The sequence below is a fragment of the Medicago sativa genome, chromosome 6 (genome assembly GCF_051527215.1).
Source record: "Medicago sativa cultivar Bolivia chromosome 6, Bolivia_mono, whole genome shotgun sequence".
In the NCBI taxonomy this organism is placed as follows: Eukaryota; Viridiplantae; Streptophyta; class Magnoliopsida; order Fabales; family Fabaceae; genus Medicago; species Medicago sativa.
This window is the reverse complement of record NC_140754.1, coordinates 52473841-52489073: the sequence shown is the minus strand read 5'-3', so window position 1 is coordinate 52489073 and position 15233 is coordinate 52473841. Positions and strand designations below refer to the sequence as shown.

Here is a 15233-nt window from a genome sequence, read left to right as displayed (position 1 = left end):
TTTTCGTTAATTTGGTCATCTAACTAATATTATTTGTATCACTTTTAACTTATTATTTTCTACTTTGCATTTATGATCATAAAAATATATCAATGATTAACCAAGTTGCTTGGGCTCCAGTGACAATGAGCTCCTTCCAAGGACGTACCTGGGGAATACCGGGTTCGATTCCCAAGGGAAACAAAGCTTGACTAGTGCGCATGCCTCTACGCACGAGCCGGATTAGTCGCCCACCTTTGGTGGGTCGGTAACCGGTGCGAAAGCTATAAAAAAAATGTCAATGATTAGTAAAGAAAATTTAGTAAAATTATCATTTTCTTTCTTTCATTTAATTTTTTTTATCCGTGTACACTACAAGAAAATGCGCTGGATGCTACCAAATTTTTTATACGGATTGTATCTGTAGCTAACTACAGGTTTTTTGGCTGCCAATAACTACGGATTGTATCATCTTATCTTTTGTTTTAAATAATATAATAAATATTTTTTTTTTGAAGAAAGAAACAAATATTTATTTATTTTCTTTTTTCTTTAAAAGATTATAATAATTTTTTATATACAATTTTCACGATCTCGTGTTTCTTCCACCATCTCTTCCTCCGTTCAACCTCTTCTTCCTCCGTTCAACCTCTTCTCCCTCCATCTCCGATCGAACGTATCCTCCTCTGTCTCTAGCTCCGGTGGATCTCTACCTCCTCCGTCTTCGATTGAACGCATCATCATCTATCTCCGATCAATCCCACCATCCATCCTTCTCCGGTGGATCTCTGATTAATTGCATCCTTCTCTGGTGGATCTCCGATCGATCTTCACCGGTGGATCTCCTATCGATCAGATCCTCTTCCTATCCTTCCCAGTCACCGAACAATCCCATCCTCCGTCGTCTTCGATCGCATCCTCCGCCGTCTTCAATCGCATCCTCCTGAGCCTTCAATTGCAATTCAATCAACGATATGTAGTTTTCTTTTCTCTTATCTTATGCTTTAATTTCTGATTTCAACTTTGGTTTTCTCATTTTATTTCTGCTTTGTAAAATCTAGCATAACTAGGTTATTGCATTTATGTAACTTTTTTCAAATTCATATTCTAGAGTAATCATGGCCTTTAATCTTTTTGTTAATTATGTTTTTGTTCATCGTTTTGATCTATAGGAAGTTGAATTGGTATATTCAACAATGAAGTTTCTATTAGATAATTATTATTCAGCAATGGAGTAATTAAATATTCTTGTTATTTGGTCTCTGGCTATAACATGCAGTAACTCTGTTAATGGTGAGAAAAATATCTTGCTGCTATGTAACATTCTTGTGCATTTTCCAATGATATCATTGTTTGAAGTAGATCTAATGTCAATTTCATTTGAAGGGATTCAATAGAGTTTTGTGCATTTTCCAACGATATCATTGTTTGAAGTAGTTCTAATGTCTATTTCATTTGAAGGGATTCAATAGAGTTGGAAACAATGTGTAAGTTAAACGAACGTACACATTGATTGTTGTTGTAAGCATAAGTAGCTAGTTTATTTGCATTGGTACCATTGTTTTCCTGGTGTAAGTTATTGCTTTTAATTGCTCTGCCATTTTCTGATCATAGGCAGTAGCATAACTCTTTGGTTGCATACATGGGGACTTGACTTACGGAGGCCGAATGTGATACAACTACAGGGAATATGTGCGCTTCAGATGATTGTGTCGTCTCCACATGTCTGAGCACAACAATGGAGAGGAACTCTATCGAGGAGAGAAGATTCCGGCCTCTGCACAATAGAACTGTTGGAATCGCAAACGAGATTGGTAATATTTGTCTCTCTTTCTCGTGTAGGTACAATTATGGTTAAATTTGAATATAGGTACCTTTGCTAATGAAACGAAGTAGTAAGCTATGGGTCATGATCCAATTGAATGTGAAAATGGGGTTTTGGTACAAAGCTTTAGTAATTTTTTGGTATATGATTTCATTTGTTAATCAGTACTTTTTTACAGGCATATCATTGGTAATTAATACCCTCACTTCATAAATTTGAACTAGAAACCCAATAAGATTTGATCAGTTTAGAAATCAGTCTGATTATAAGCGATTTTATAGAGAAATTCTGCAGATGTTGTATTCTTGTTTACATGTCTTATAGTAAATTGAGATGTTGTAACTAGTAAATTGCTCTGTATTTTTGTATTGTTGAGATCTGGCAATAGCCAAAGTTACATAATCTGTTTAGATATGCTCATTAAAGTTGAGATCTGGCATTTTTTAAAGTAGTAGTTGGGAGTGGTTTTCATTGTGTTATATATGCTCATATATTTTGCTTCTTTTTTTCTTTTTCCTAGCAATTATGTATGTATTATATTATCTTTGTCCTGTTTCATTTGGATTTCAATTTCTCATTTGAATTATATCCCACTTGCAGGAGGATATTAATTCCGCAAATTGTGACCAGTGATATTATACCTTGGGTGATCATGAAGATTCCTACTCCAATCGAGAAGTGGAATATTATCCGGTTGATATGAAACTAAAAGGAGTGCTATTCATTTTCACTGATCTATGCTAATGGTGAGAACTCACTTGTTCTAGTAATGGTTCTAGTTGATTATGTTGAATCTCAACGGCTTAGTAACTGAGATATTTGCTAGTTGCAACAGGACAAGTCGATCCTTATTTAATTTTGAGCATTTGGTATATTTGAGTTTACATCAAGTTGATTACAAAAATCTAGACATAGGCTGAATTTTCATTCCTACTGTTACATATTCCTCATCTGTAGATGTTACTGGTGCTAATAATGGTATCTTTTACAGATTGAAGAGTTTAAAAAATTTACGGCTGATCATGATTTATACAAAATATATGCTCCTAAATTGCTCCGTCTATATTTGTTTTTATAAGCTTATAGGTTTTGAAGATGAGTTAATTGAGAGAGTTTATGAAAAATTAAAAAGTAGAAACTAAGTTTAATCTCTAGTAGAAGGAACTTTTTTACACAACTCTAGATGACTTTTTTTCTTTTATGTTCTTTAGTCTGTAATTTTGGTAGATGTAAGCAATTTGGTGTTGCTAGTTAATCTCAATTAAAAATACCCCTATTTTCCCGATCTACACAAGATAGACTTTGTTTTGTAAGTGTCGTTGGCTTACGTTTTTTTAGCTTTTTTTGCATTGGATACTAAATGTTTGTCATCACTACTCAACATTGAGATATGATCATAAACTAGTCCTTCACGTATCTTGATTGAGAATCTCTGATTGTTATTCTTTGCATTTTCAGCGCGAGTTTTATCTTGAAGGAGGAACCATGGTCTTGGCAGATGGAGGTGTTGTCTGCATTGATGAGTTTGATAAGATGAGACCAGAAGATAGGTGTGTGTAAGATGAGACCAGAAGATAGGTGTGTAAACCATTTGTTGTTACTCTTTGGTAATTTATCACTGTTTGTTTTTATTGAACTTATGAAAATAAGCTGAAAAAAGCTTATGAGAGCTGTCAATATTTTTACTTGGTGGAGATAATTGAAAGTTAATATTTTCCCTATCTTTCGGAAGGAAGCTTACAATTACATCCTTGTTGGCTATAATTCTAATGTAAGTCTAGGCAGAAGCCTCAACAACAGGCTCAACAACGGATGAGGGTCTTGACGGATGTAACTCTCTTTGATTTATATTGAGTAATGAAATGTCATATGATTGTCACTTCGCTGAATATTATTTGCTGATTTATAGGCCTAAAAAACAAGCGACTATGGCTCTGAACCCATGCTACGTAACTGTGGAATTTCATTAACCTCTTTTTTTTTTCTTTTTCTAACGAGGGATTGTGTTTAGCCTCTCTTGATGTTGAATTACTTGTACGAGACCTAATTTGTTATCAATACAATTTTGCATTTCTTGTGGTGTTCAACTTAAGTTTCGTAGTAATTTATTGGTAGTGATTTAAATGTTTTTTTTTTAAAAGGTCCTAATTGCTAGGATCCAATAAAGAATTTTTTTTTTTTAAACTTCTGCTGTAGATTTGCTATGGATTCGCTACGACAAGTCATAGTTATGTTGCTGTAGATTTGTTGCGAAAGGGCTATGATAAGTCATGGTTATTTAGTTGCGGAAATTTCATTTTGAATGCTTTTTTGCTGCGGACTGACTATGTTTTTGCTAGTATTTGAGTTTACCTAGCTGCGGATTTACTAAGAACTAATTCCCTAGCAAATTTGTCTCTCATTCCATGCTACGGCCGAGTCAATAGGTATTCCCTAGCATATCTCTAGCTAAACTCGTTTGCTAGGGATTAGCTGCGAATTAGCTGCGAAATTGGGCATAGCAAATCACATATTTTCTTGTAGTGGTAAAATAGTCTAATGTGACGGTGCAAAAGCTATAAAAAAAAATGTCAATGATTAGTAAAGAAAATTTAGTAAAATTATCATTTTCTTTCTTTCATTTAATTTTTTTTATCCGTGTAAAATAGTCTAATGTGACTATTATTATGAGATAAAGGCAGTATATGATATTGTTGTGTTACATCATCATCATCATTAGTAGCTCCCCACATGATCTTTTTCAAGCATTGTAGCTACGTACTCGATTTGATTACTGTAATGGTAGCCCCTGCATGTTTGTTTTTACCGAATCAAGTTCTATATTGATTACAATCTCATAATTTCAACCAAACATTTTTAATTTATTCAGAAAATATGTACGCATAGCTGTTAGAATATTGATTGTAAAAAAAAAAAAAAAAATCTAGTTATGATATATTGATTACAATCTCATAATTTCAACCAAACATTTTTAATTTATTCAGAAAATATGTACGCATAGCTGTTAGAATATTGATTGTAAAAAAAAAAAAAAATCTAGTTATGATATATTGATTACAATCTCATAATTTCAACCAAACATTTTTAATTTATTCAGAAAATATGTACGCATAGCTGTTAGAATATTGATTGTAAAAAAAAAAAAAAGCTGGTAGAATATTGAATTTGGACTTCAACTATCTACAGCGCCGCACAGTTCCATCACTATAGAGAATTCCACATCCATGATTTATGTTGGTCCTTTCCAGCACTTCACACGATGCATCTGGTTGAACTAAGTGTTAACAAGTTCACTGGAATATCAAAGCACCAATCACTTATTATATGGGGAGTGTGTTTGGATGAGGGAATGTTTTGAGGGAATGTAATGTTATGAGGGAATTCAAATATTTTGAGGTGAATTCCATTGTTTGGATGAAGGAATGTAATGTAATGTTGATGATATGTAATGTTATGAACGAATTCAAATACTTTGAGGTAAATTGCCTAGAATTTTAAATTCTTTAAAATTTCCAAATTACCTCATCCAAACACACTCTAAAGGGATTTAGAGTTAAATGCTTAGGGTTTGAGTTGTGACAAAAGAAAAAGTACTTACATAAAGATTAACATATTAATATTTGTCATTAAAAAAACCATACTTATTGCATAATAGGTGTTGTAATGTGTTTTAAAATCAGCATGTTCGATCTAACTCATCCGCAAGGCGTATGAGTGTAACTCCAAGGCAGCTTAAACAGGAGGGTGGTGTTCCGTGTTGCTTTTGACTGTGAGACGATTGGGATAACCGCAAGGTGGTTTCACGCAGATCTGATATGTAAAAATCGCTTTATTTGGTATACTTAAAGAGATCAACTTGAGATCAAAAGAGGGTTGAGTGCTTTTAGATGAGATTTGTAATATCCCGCTCATCAGCTAATGGGAATTTCATCTGTTAAATGTATCAGAGGACTAAGATTTATGGAAAGTGATTATGACAACGAAAGTTAAGCACGACGGAAGATATTTATAAGTAATATTAGTCAAGCAGGGGTTTATGTGTCAGTGTCAGGTAAACACGACTAAGGCGAAGGGTAAAGTGGTAAAACGTCGCAAGTGACTATATAAGGCCACAAGGGCCATTTTTCCTCATTTCCCACTTCACTTTCTCTCTCTAGGTTTTGGGCAAAACATTTCTCTCCTCCTTCTCTCTAGACTTGCGCCCTCCCTCTCCCTTTAGATCATCCAAACTTCTTCCAAATCATGATCAAGCATGGATTAAGGCAGCTTAGCAAGCAAGAAACACATAAAGGAAAGGATTAAAGCATGGTTTGGTGAAAAGGGTGAAGATCAAGAATGGATCAAAGCTAGGGTTGATGCTTGGAAATTGCAAGGAACATGTTAGGTGAGTTCCATAGATAGATTACCTACCTTTGGGTTTGTATAATCTTGTGAAGAAAACATGAATTATGTTAGTTTATAAAACTAGGGTTTTGGTACCCCTTTGTATCATTTATGATCAAATATTGTTAATTGATGCCATGCACATGATATAAGTTGTTTTTATGATGTTATGGATGATTAGGATGAATTAGAACACTTGAATTGAGGTTTTTATGCAAAATCACGTTTTCTGCAGAATTCTGGACTGCTACAGTTCGCCTGGCGGAATTTAGCTCGCCATGGCGAGCTGGGGATCAGTGCTCTCTGGAGTAGCTCGCCATTTATTTCGCCATGATTTCGCCTGGCGAAAAATTTCGCCTGGCGGAGAAATATTTGGCCTGGCGAAATTGACTGCACAGCATGTGTTGTCAATTCGTTTCGTGGCCAACAAGGGCTATCTGAGGCTTGATCTTGCAGTATCCTTTTAAACTATGAAACCCCTCAATTCAAAGTGTTTAAAGTACAATTTCAAGCAAGCTTTTAAACAAGGGAAAGGCATGGTAAATCATTAACAATGATTGTTGATAGATGATATGCAAGAGCTATGTTATGCAATATGTTCGGGTAGCGATCAACTAAGGAAGGGAATGAAAATAGAGCCTTGACATAGCTTGTCAAGAACTAGAATAGTTAGTAAAGAATAGAATGCTAGGCATGAGTAGTATGCTTGAATAGATACGAAGTGATATAGAGTATTCCCTTCGTATAAAAACCTAGAATGCCAAACAATTATGGCACGACGTGAATTGATTAGACATCTTTTCACATAGCAAGTTAAGCAAGCATATAGTTTACCTCTAGTTGGATCGTATAGGCATCCGAGGTAAAAGAGATAGCTAGCATAGATTTAATACTCATGCATATATAGACCAAGACTTCAAAGTTAAGGTGCCATGTCTCTTGTGTCCACACTAGGTTGGCTCAAGGGGTTTCCATTAGGTGAAACGGGGTTAGCCGTAAGGAACCCGCATGTCACTTAGTAAGAAAGATGTAGTGGTCGTGTCTCTTGTGTCCACACTAGGTTGGTGCAAGGGGTTTCCATTAGGTGAAACGGGGTTAGCCGTAAGGATCCCGCACGTCACTGCAGGAGTGCCGTTGGTTATACCTTAGATAGGTTTCCATCGGATAGATAGGGATTGCGCTCGGGGTTACTCCACTCGGGGCTTTCCGTAAAATGAACTCAGATAAGGTTTGATTGTTAAACGCTAACTTCATGAATGAATCTGACTATGCATATTATTAGATATATTTATGTTATGTCATAGAGCCTTGACGTAGATCGTCAAGAATTAGTAGAGCCTTGACGTAGATCGTCAAGAATAGTAGAACATAGACGTAGATCGTCAAAACTAGCATGATAGCAAGATAAAATATGTTGTTAGATACAACATAGTTATGCATAGAGCAAGAATAGAGAAAGATACACCGATGACGATCTTAGGTCTCCCCTAATCGTCCGGTTTAGAATCGTGTCATGATTATAGTATGTTTAGGCCTCGATACGTAGAGCGTATTCTTGGCATTGCGGTTTTAGATTCCCCTCGACCGCCATGACACGTATAGGAAGTGAAGCCTATAACAAGTGAGATAAAACTATGACGGCCCTAGTATGCACGACCGTCTAAGTATGCAAGTCCCCACACGTATAATCAACCGGCAGGTTGTATTTTTGACACGTAGTGACCGTAGGTTTCCCCTGAGGTTGCCTATAGCCTAGGATTTATGGGAACTCACTGAGACCTTATGTCTCATCCCAATCCTTATTTGTTTCAGATAAACAGGTTGGTTTAGCAAGCTAGTAGCCGAATGGATGTGACGACAAGTGTTCGTTCGTACCGCTGCAGGACGATATGGATATTCAAGGAAGCATCTACTATACTTTAGAAAAGTTGAGTTGTATTATTATGTACAAACGCATTTGGTTGTATATATATATTCATTCATAGTTTAGTTGTTGTATATTTTAATGTATCCAGTACTAAACTAACGCACATGCTAGACTTTCTAGACACGTCTAGTATGGGTGTTACATTTGGTATCAGAGCAGGTCGATTCAGATCGTGCCTTGGGTCATTAAATTACAACAAAGGTAGTGGGACCATTGGGTTCCGGGTAAATGTTCTAGTTGTTGTTGTTAGTTGAGCCTGATCAACTCAATTTATCATTCGACGATTAGAATGGATGCCTGAGAGCTGAATAGGACCCTGGATGAACGAAGTAGGTGATGAAGATGCACTGGAAAGTGTGAACTCAGAAGTAAGAACTCGAAATGAGTACTAGTAAGAAGTTGATCGTGCCAGTAGGTGGTCGGTGAACTAAGCAAGTAGAAGTATGAATCCTCCGGGAATGTAAGGCAATGATAAGAAGGGACGCTTAGACAGCGTTGGGTAAGTTGTTGATGATACTTCGTATACCCATAAGTGAAGGATATGAAAATATCTTAGCAGGACCTGCAGCTTCAGTAAGGGTCGTAGTTAGAACGGAATTGTATTCCGAAAAGTAAGCGCAAGGCTACAAGATAGAGAGCAGACGACGTATGTTGGCAGAATTAGTAGACCCTCAGGATTAGCGATATGTTATTGAAGTTATGGACTTGAATGTTCAAAGTGAACAAGGTTCTAGTGTTCGGGAAGCTACGTTAAGCGATAACGCAGAGAAGTATGCTACTCGTAGTAGAAAAGGATTCAGTGAAAGTTTTATGTTGTCTTATGAAGCATTAATTTCTAAAGTGCCGAGAATTGTATCGAATTAGGTTGATGCTTGCCATGCATATGTAGTAGAATATTTTAGATGTTGGGAATGACTGATGTGCATTGATTTATTGAGAAATAAAAAAAAATTTATGCAAGGTATGTTTTGAAAAATTGAGCTGAAGAAACTCGTCAATAGCGAACCTGGAGCGAAATTTTCAGTTTTTCCGAAAACTTTCAATTCGTCTCTAAGGAATGTAGTGACTATTGGAGAGTTGTCTTCACCATCTTTTATGCAATGAGAAATTGTTTTTTTTGATATCGAGTGACGAATGCATATCACCCCCTAAAGTTTTCAAAAGGGAAAAAGGCATGGGCAACCATCAACGAAAATCGATTCGGTTTAACGTGACCTTGGAAGTTAATGTGACAAGAGATAAGAATGAGTTTAGACCAAGGGTTTAGAGGCACCAGTATCTAGAATGGAAGTCACAGATGTGAAATCATAAAGTAAGGAGTTAATGTGACGCAGAGTCATACGAAATCACAAGGATGTTGGATTTCGCAGAGTTAAGAGTACCCAACGAATCTATGTTTTGCTTGATGAACTTGCGAAGGCTCGTTAGGATGCTAAGTTGTAAAGTTTACATGATTTTAGAAAGACATACGCATATGGGTGATTGAAGTTGACATTTTTGAAATTCAAAATGAAATTTTGTAGGTACCGGTCTGTTACGACTCGCGTAGTTTGGGCTAAACTCACTAGAACTAAGACTTGATGGCACGAATGTGTTGTCAACTCGTTCTGTGAATTTAGAGTAACAACTGGGACCTAGATTCAGTATATGTTTTTATATAGTTGAGAATCATCAACGTCAATGACCCGTGTGCTAATTTACGAAATTTTCTTAGAAAGAAAAATAAACGAGCACGCATAGGAAGGATTGAGCAAAACATAGTATGCGAGATGCGAAGCTACAATGTTAGATGCATAAGGAAGTATGTCCGAATGCAAGATTAGTCTACCATGGGAGGTTGTAAGAGCATTTCATGGAATAGTAGTTATGTAATAGCAAAGATGTGCTCCTTGAATTAAGTTGCTCAGGAATAAGAGTAAGTATGACATTGATATGTCCAGAGGTAAGTTTCCTTGAGATTCAATCTTACCAGCAAAGAGTAGAACGAGGTTGCAGAGTAGCATGCAACATAGAAGTATCGAGCAGAGTTCAAGCAGATATTAATGTAGGGATAGAAGAAGAATAAATTTCACTCGTCTCAACGGATCAGAGTATTGGTTGAAGCCAACCGGTGAGAATCAGAGTAGCGCAACGGAAGTTAATTAATAAAGTTGCGAACAGTAGCCATGGAACATGGAATTTTGTAGTAAGAAACTTCGTGAAGAAGTTCAGGATAGCAATGCAGCTTTAGTGAGAAGTATTATGTGGAAAGCGAGGAGTTCTCGTTATGTAAGTAAGTATAGATGCTTACGCAGCCAGTAATGATTAAAGTAAAAGTTTAAAGAAAGCATCTTCACTCAGGTAAGATGAGAAAGACTAGAGTTACCACAGATGAAGGAATCGGGTTGCCTATTTGGTAATGCCGGATGGATAGAAGAGCTATTGGTTAGTCAGAAAGAGTATGTGCTATGTTAATGGAGTACGATTTATGAGTTATGCCTGACGAAGTACATACCCTTTTATATTATACTTGTTAAATGATAACAATACCTTCCAGAATGGTGTCAAGCCACGATTTTCTAACTTTTAAATATAAGATTGGTATTGAGGAACTTGGGAATGATGTTTATTTTAAAAAACATGAAATTTCACATTGTTAAAACTGATGAGATACGTCGTAAGCGGGTAAGCTCACTTAAGACGTACAGACTTCAGGACCAACTTGTTAGGGACAAGTGTGAAGGAGAGTCGTAAAACCTTTTTCAGATATAGAGACTCGTCCTGTGGTTCTGCAGTACTAGTATAGACTCAGTTTTAAAATGATATTTTTCTAGTCATGTATATATTCGTTCCAAGAACCTATGTACCAAAGTTTAGAAACTCTTAGAAACAAAAGCTAGAATGAGTATCGTTATTAAGTAACAAGCAATGGCGCTAGAAAGTATGCCAATACTAGAAGATAAAGTTTTATGAATGATAATGCCCATGTGATACTCATGTTGTACGGGACGCACAGATTTGTGCTTAGAGTGTCCAATGCAAGTGCAAATGGACTTACTAGAAAATTCCAAGAGTTTGTGAACCGCCAGACAGGTTAATAGATTGTCAGATGAATCAGTGTAGTTGATTTCATTTCTTCATGCCAAGCTAGACAAGTTACCCATGAAGAATTGCAGTACAGGGAGATTATGAAAGATAGAAAGATTTCTTAAGACTCCGGAAAGAGATGATAGATTTGCCGAATCGTCAAGGTGAGTAACAAAGTAAGAGGCAAAAGTCGCAAAGTGCGGCAAGAAAGATTATCTATGTGTGATAAGATGTATGCATGATAAGATGTGTTAGATACACGTAAGCACTGCAGGGCAAACCTGGATATCAGTAGAACTCCAGTTTAAAGGCAAATCCTGAGTGATTCAGATAGAGAAAAGTTACCTAGACGCAGGGTTCATGCTAAGCAGAGAAGGAATAGATCCGAGACAAACAATTCTCCTATAACAAAAGTTAGATTTAATCACTATGTTCTCGGATAGTTCTGTGATTTGAGGAAGATAGTAACATGGAAGAGACCATGTTCAATTTTATCCAGGATAAGAAAGAGGAAGAATTACATGCCTTGTTGAGAAAAGTATTCTTCAACCTTCCTAGAGTGGTTTTGATCAGATATTGTATAGCTAAAACCAAAGGAGGCAGATTTTAGTTGCGATGGGTGTAGATGATTTCTAAATTTCGAGGACGGAATTTTTTAAGGGGGGTAGAGTGTAATATCCCGCTCATCAGCTAATGGGAATTTCATCTGTTAAATGTATCAAAGGACTAAGATTTATGGAAAGTGATTATGACAACGAAAGTTAAGCACGACGGAAGATATTTATAAGTAATATTAGTCAAGCAGGGGTTTATGTGTCAGTGTCAGGTAAACACGACTAAGGCGAAGGGTAAAGTGGTAAAACGTCGCAAGTGACTATATAAGGCCACAAGGGCCATTTTTCCTCATTTCCCACTTCACTTTCTCTCTCTAGGTTTTGGGCAAAACATTTCTCTCCTCCTTCTCTCTAGACTTGCGCCCTCCCTCTCCCTTTAGATCATCCAAACTTCTTCCAAATCATGATCAAGCATGGATTAAGGCAGCTTAGCAAGCAAGAAACACATAAAGGAAAGGATTAAAGCATGGTTTGGTGAAAAGGGTGAAGATCAAGAATGGATCAAAGCTAGGGTTGATGCTTGGAAATTGCAAGGAACATGTTAGGTGAGTTCCATAGATAGATTACCTACCTTTGGGTTTGTATAATCTTGTGAAGAAAACATGAATTATGTTAGTTTATAAAACTAGGGTTTTGGTACCCCTTTGTATCATTTATGATCAAATATTGTTAATTGATGTCATGCACATGATATAAGTTGTTTTTATGATGTTATGGATGATTAGGATGAATTAGAACACTTGAATTGAGGTTTTTATGCAAAATCACGTTTTCTGCAGAATTCTGGACTGCTACAGTTCGCCTGGCGGAATTTAGCTCGCCATGGCGAGCTGGGGATCAGTGCTCTCTGGAGTAGCTCGCCATTTATCTCGCCATGATTTTTCCTGGCGAAAAATTGCGCCTGGCGGAGAAATATTTGGCCTGGCGAAATTGACTGCACAGCATGTGTTGTCAATTCGTTTCGTGGCCAGCAATGGCTATCTGAGGCTTGATCTTGCAGTATCCTTTTAAACTATGAAACCCCTCAATTCAAAGTGTTTAAAGTACAATTTCAAGCAAGCTTTTAAACAAGGGAAAGGCATGGTAAATCATTAACAATGATTGTTGATAGATGATATGCACGAGCTATGTTATGCAATATGTTCGGGTAGCGATCAACTAAGGAAGGGAATGAAAATAGAGCCTTAACATAGCTTGTCAAGAACTAGAATAGTTAGTTAAGAATAGAATGCTAGGCATGAGTAGTATGCTTGAATAGATACGAAGTGATATAGAGTATTCCCTTCGTATAGAACCTAGAATGCCAAACAATTATGGCACGACGTGAATTGATTAGACATCTTTTCACATAGCAAGTTAAGCAAGCATATAGTTTACCTCTAGTTGGATCGTATAGGCATTCGAGGTAAAAGAGATAGCTAGCATAGATTTAATACTCATGCATATATAGACCAAGAATTCAAAGTTAAGGTGCCATGTCTCTTGTGTCCACACTAGGTTGGCTCAAGGGGTTTCCATTAGGTGAAACGGGGTTAGCCGTAAGGAACCCGCATGTCACTTAGTAAGAAAGATGTAGTGGTCGTGTCTCTTGTGTCCACACTAGGTTGGTGCAAGGGGTTTCCATTAGGTGAAACGGGGTTAGCCGTAAGGATCCCGCACATCACTGCAGGAGTGCCGTTGGTTATACCTTAGATAGGTTTCCATCGGATAGATAGGGATTGCGCTAGGGGTTACTCCACTCGGGGCTTTCCGTAAAATGAACTCAGATAAGGTTTGATTGTTAAATGCTAACTTCATGAATGAATCTGACTATGCATATTATTAGATATATTTATGTTATGTCATAGAGCCTTGACGTAGATCGTCAAGAATTAGTAGAGCCTTGACGTAGATCGTCAAGAATAGTAGAACATAGACGTAGATCGTCAAAACTAGCATGATAGCAAGATAAAATATGTTGTTAGATACAACATAGTTATGCATAGAGCAAGAATAGAGAAAGATACACCGATGACGATCTTAGGTCTCCCTTAATCGTCCGGTTTAGAATCGTGTCATGATTATAGTATGTTTAGGCCTCGATACGTAGAGCGTATTCTTGGCATTGCGGTTCTAGATTCCCCTCGACCGCCATGACACGTATAGGAAGTGAAGCCTATAACAAGTGAGATAAGACTATGACGGCCCTAGTATGCACGACCGTCTAAGTATGCAAGTCCCCACACGTATAATCAACCGGCAGGTTGTATTTTTGACACGTGGTGACCGTAGGTTTCCCCTGAGGTTGCCTATAGCCTAGGATTTAGGGGAACTCACTGAGACCTTATGTCTCATCCCAATCCTTATTTGTTTCAGATAAACAGGTTGGATTAGCAAGCTAGTAGCCGAATGGATGTGGCGACAAGTGTTCGTTCGTACCGCTGCAGGACGATATGGATATTCAAGGAAGCATCTACTATACTTTAGAAAAGTTGAGTTGTATTATTATGCACGAACGCATTTGGTTGTATATATAGATTCATTCATAGTTTAGTTGTTGTATATTTTAATGTATCCAGTATTAAACTAACGCACATGCTAGACTTTCTAGATACGTCTAGTATGGGTGTTACAAGATTCTAGGACTAAGAAACACATTCGAAACATTGAGTAATAAGGTTTCATTGGAGCAAGGATTTAAGGTTTATCTCTTGTTTCAGTCCTCTATTTTAAAAATCTGTTTTTTTTTCAATTTTTTTTTTTAAAGGAGAAACTATATCCGATTGAATTGTGTAGGCATATTGAATTCATGTTTTAAAGCTAACATGTCATATTAAATTGAGCAATAGTTCAAAATAATAATGTTTTTTTTAAAATAAAGGGTAAAAATGGAATAAAATAGTTATAGCTCATTTCGTTCAATTTTTTACTGTTTGTATGGGGCTGGTCGTTTCGGTTCTTTTGTCTCATGGGTGTTTTGTATGTGCAGCATGTGTTTAGTGCATTTGCTGTTTTTGTACTGTTTGTCCGCGAGCTTGTTAGTGCATCTTGCACGAGCATGTCATCAATAATTTTGCAGTTTCAAAAAAAAAAAATAATAAATCATTCCGTTCCGTAAATTTTTAAAACAATGAAGTGAAAAATCAGTTTCGCTCCATCGTAAAATATTCAAACAATGGAATGAAATATATGTTTCATCATTCTCCATTTCACTCCATTTCCTGACATCAACCCAAACTGAGTCTTAATTAGATTTTTTACAAGCACATCTATCTATATATAAAAGTTAACCAGTAAGCTAATGTTAGCCCTAATTTTAACCTAAAAACATATGCTAACTTTACTGTATTACCCCTGACCTATTTAATTAATTAATAGATAAACTTCAAAATCCTATTGTTGCTCATGAAGCTGATAACAAAACAACACAACACACGCGTTCACAACACACGTGTTTTCT

At 36.6% G+C, this 15233-nt stretch overlaps 1 long non-coding RNA gene across 1 annotated transcript; it reads left to right on the top strand.

Annotated features, from left to right (window-relative positions):
- The first annotated feature begins 355 nt into the window (after positions 1-355).
- Positions 356-3891, top strand: LOC146915583 (uncharacterized). Its single transcript, XR_015014667.1, has 4 exons — positions 356-955; positions 1594-1793; positions 2405-2550; positions 3263-3891. It is a non-coding gene; the product is annotated as an uncharacterized LOC146915583 (long non-coding RNA).
- Positions 3892-15233: the final 11342 nt, after the last annotated feature.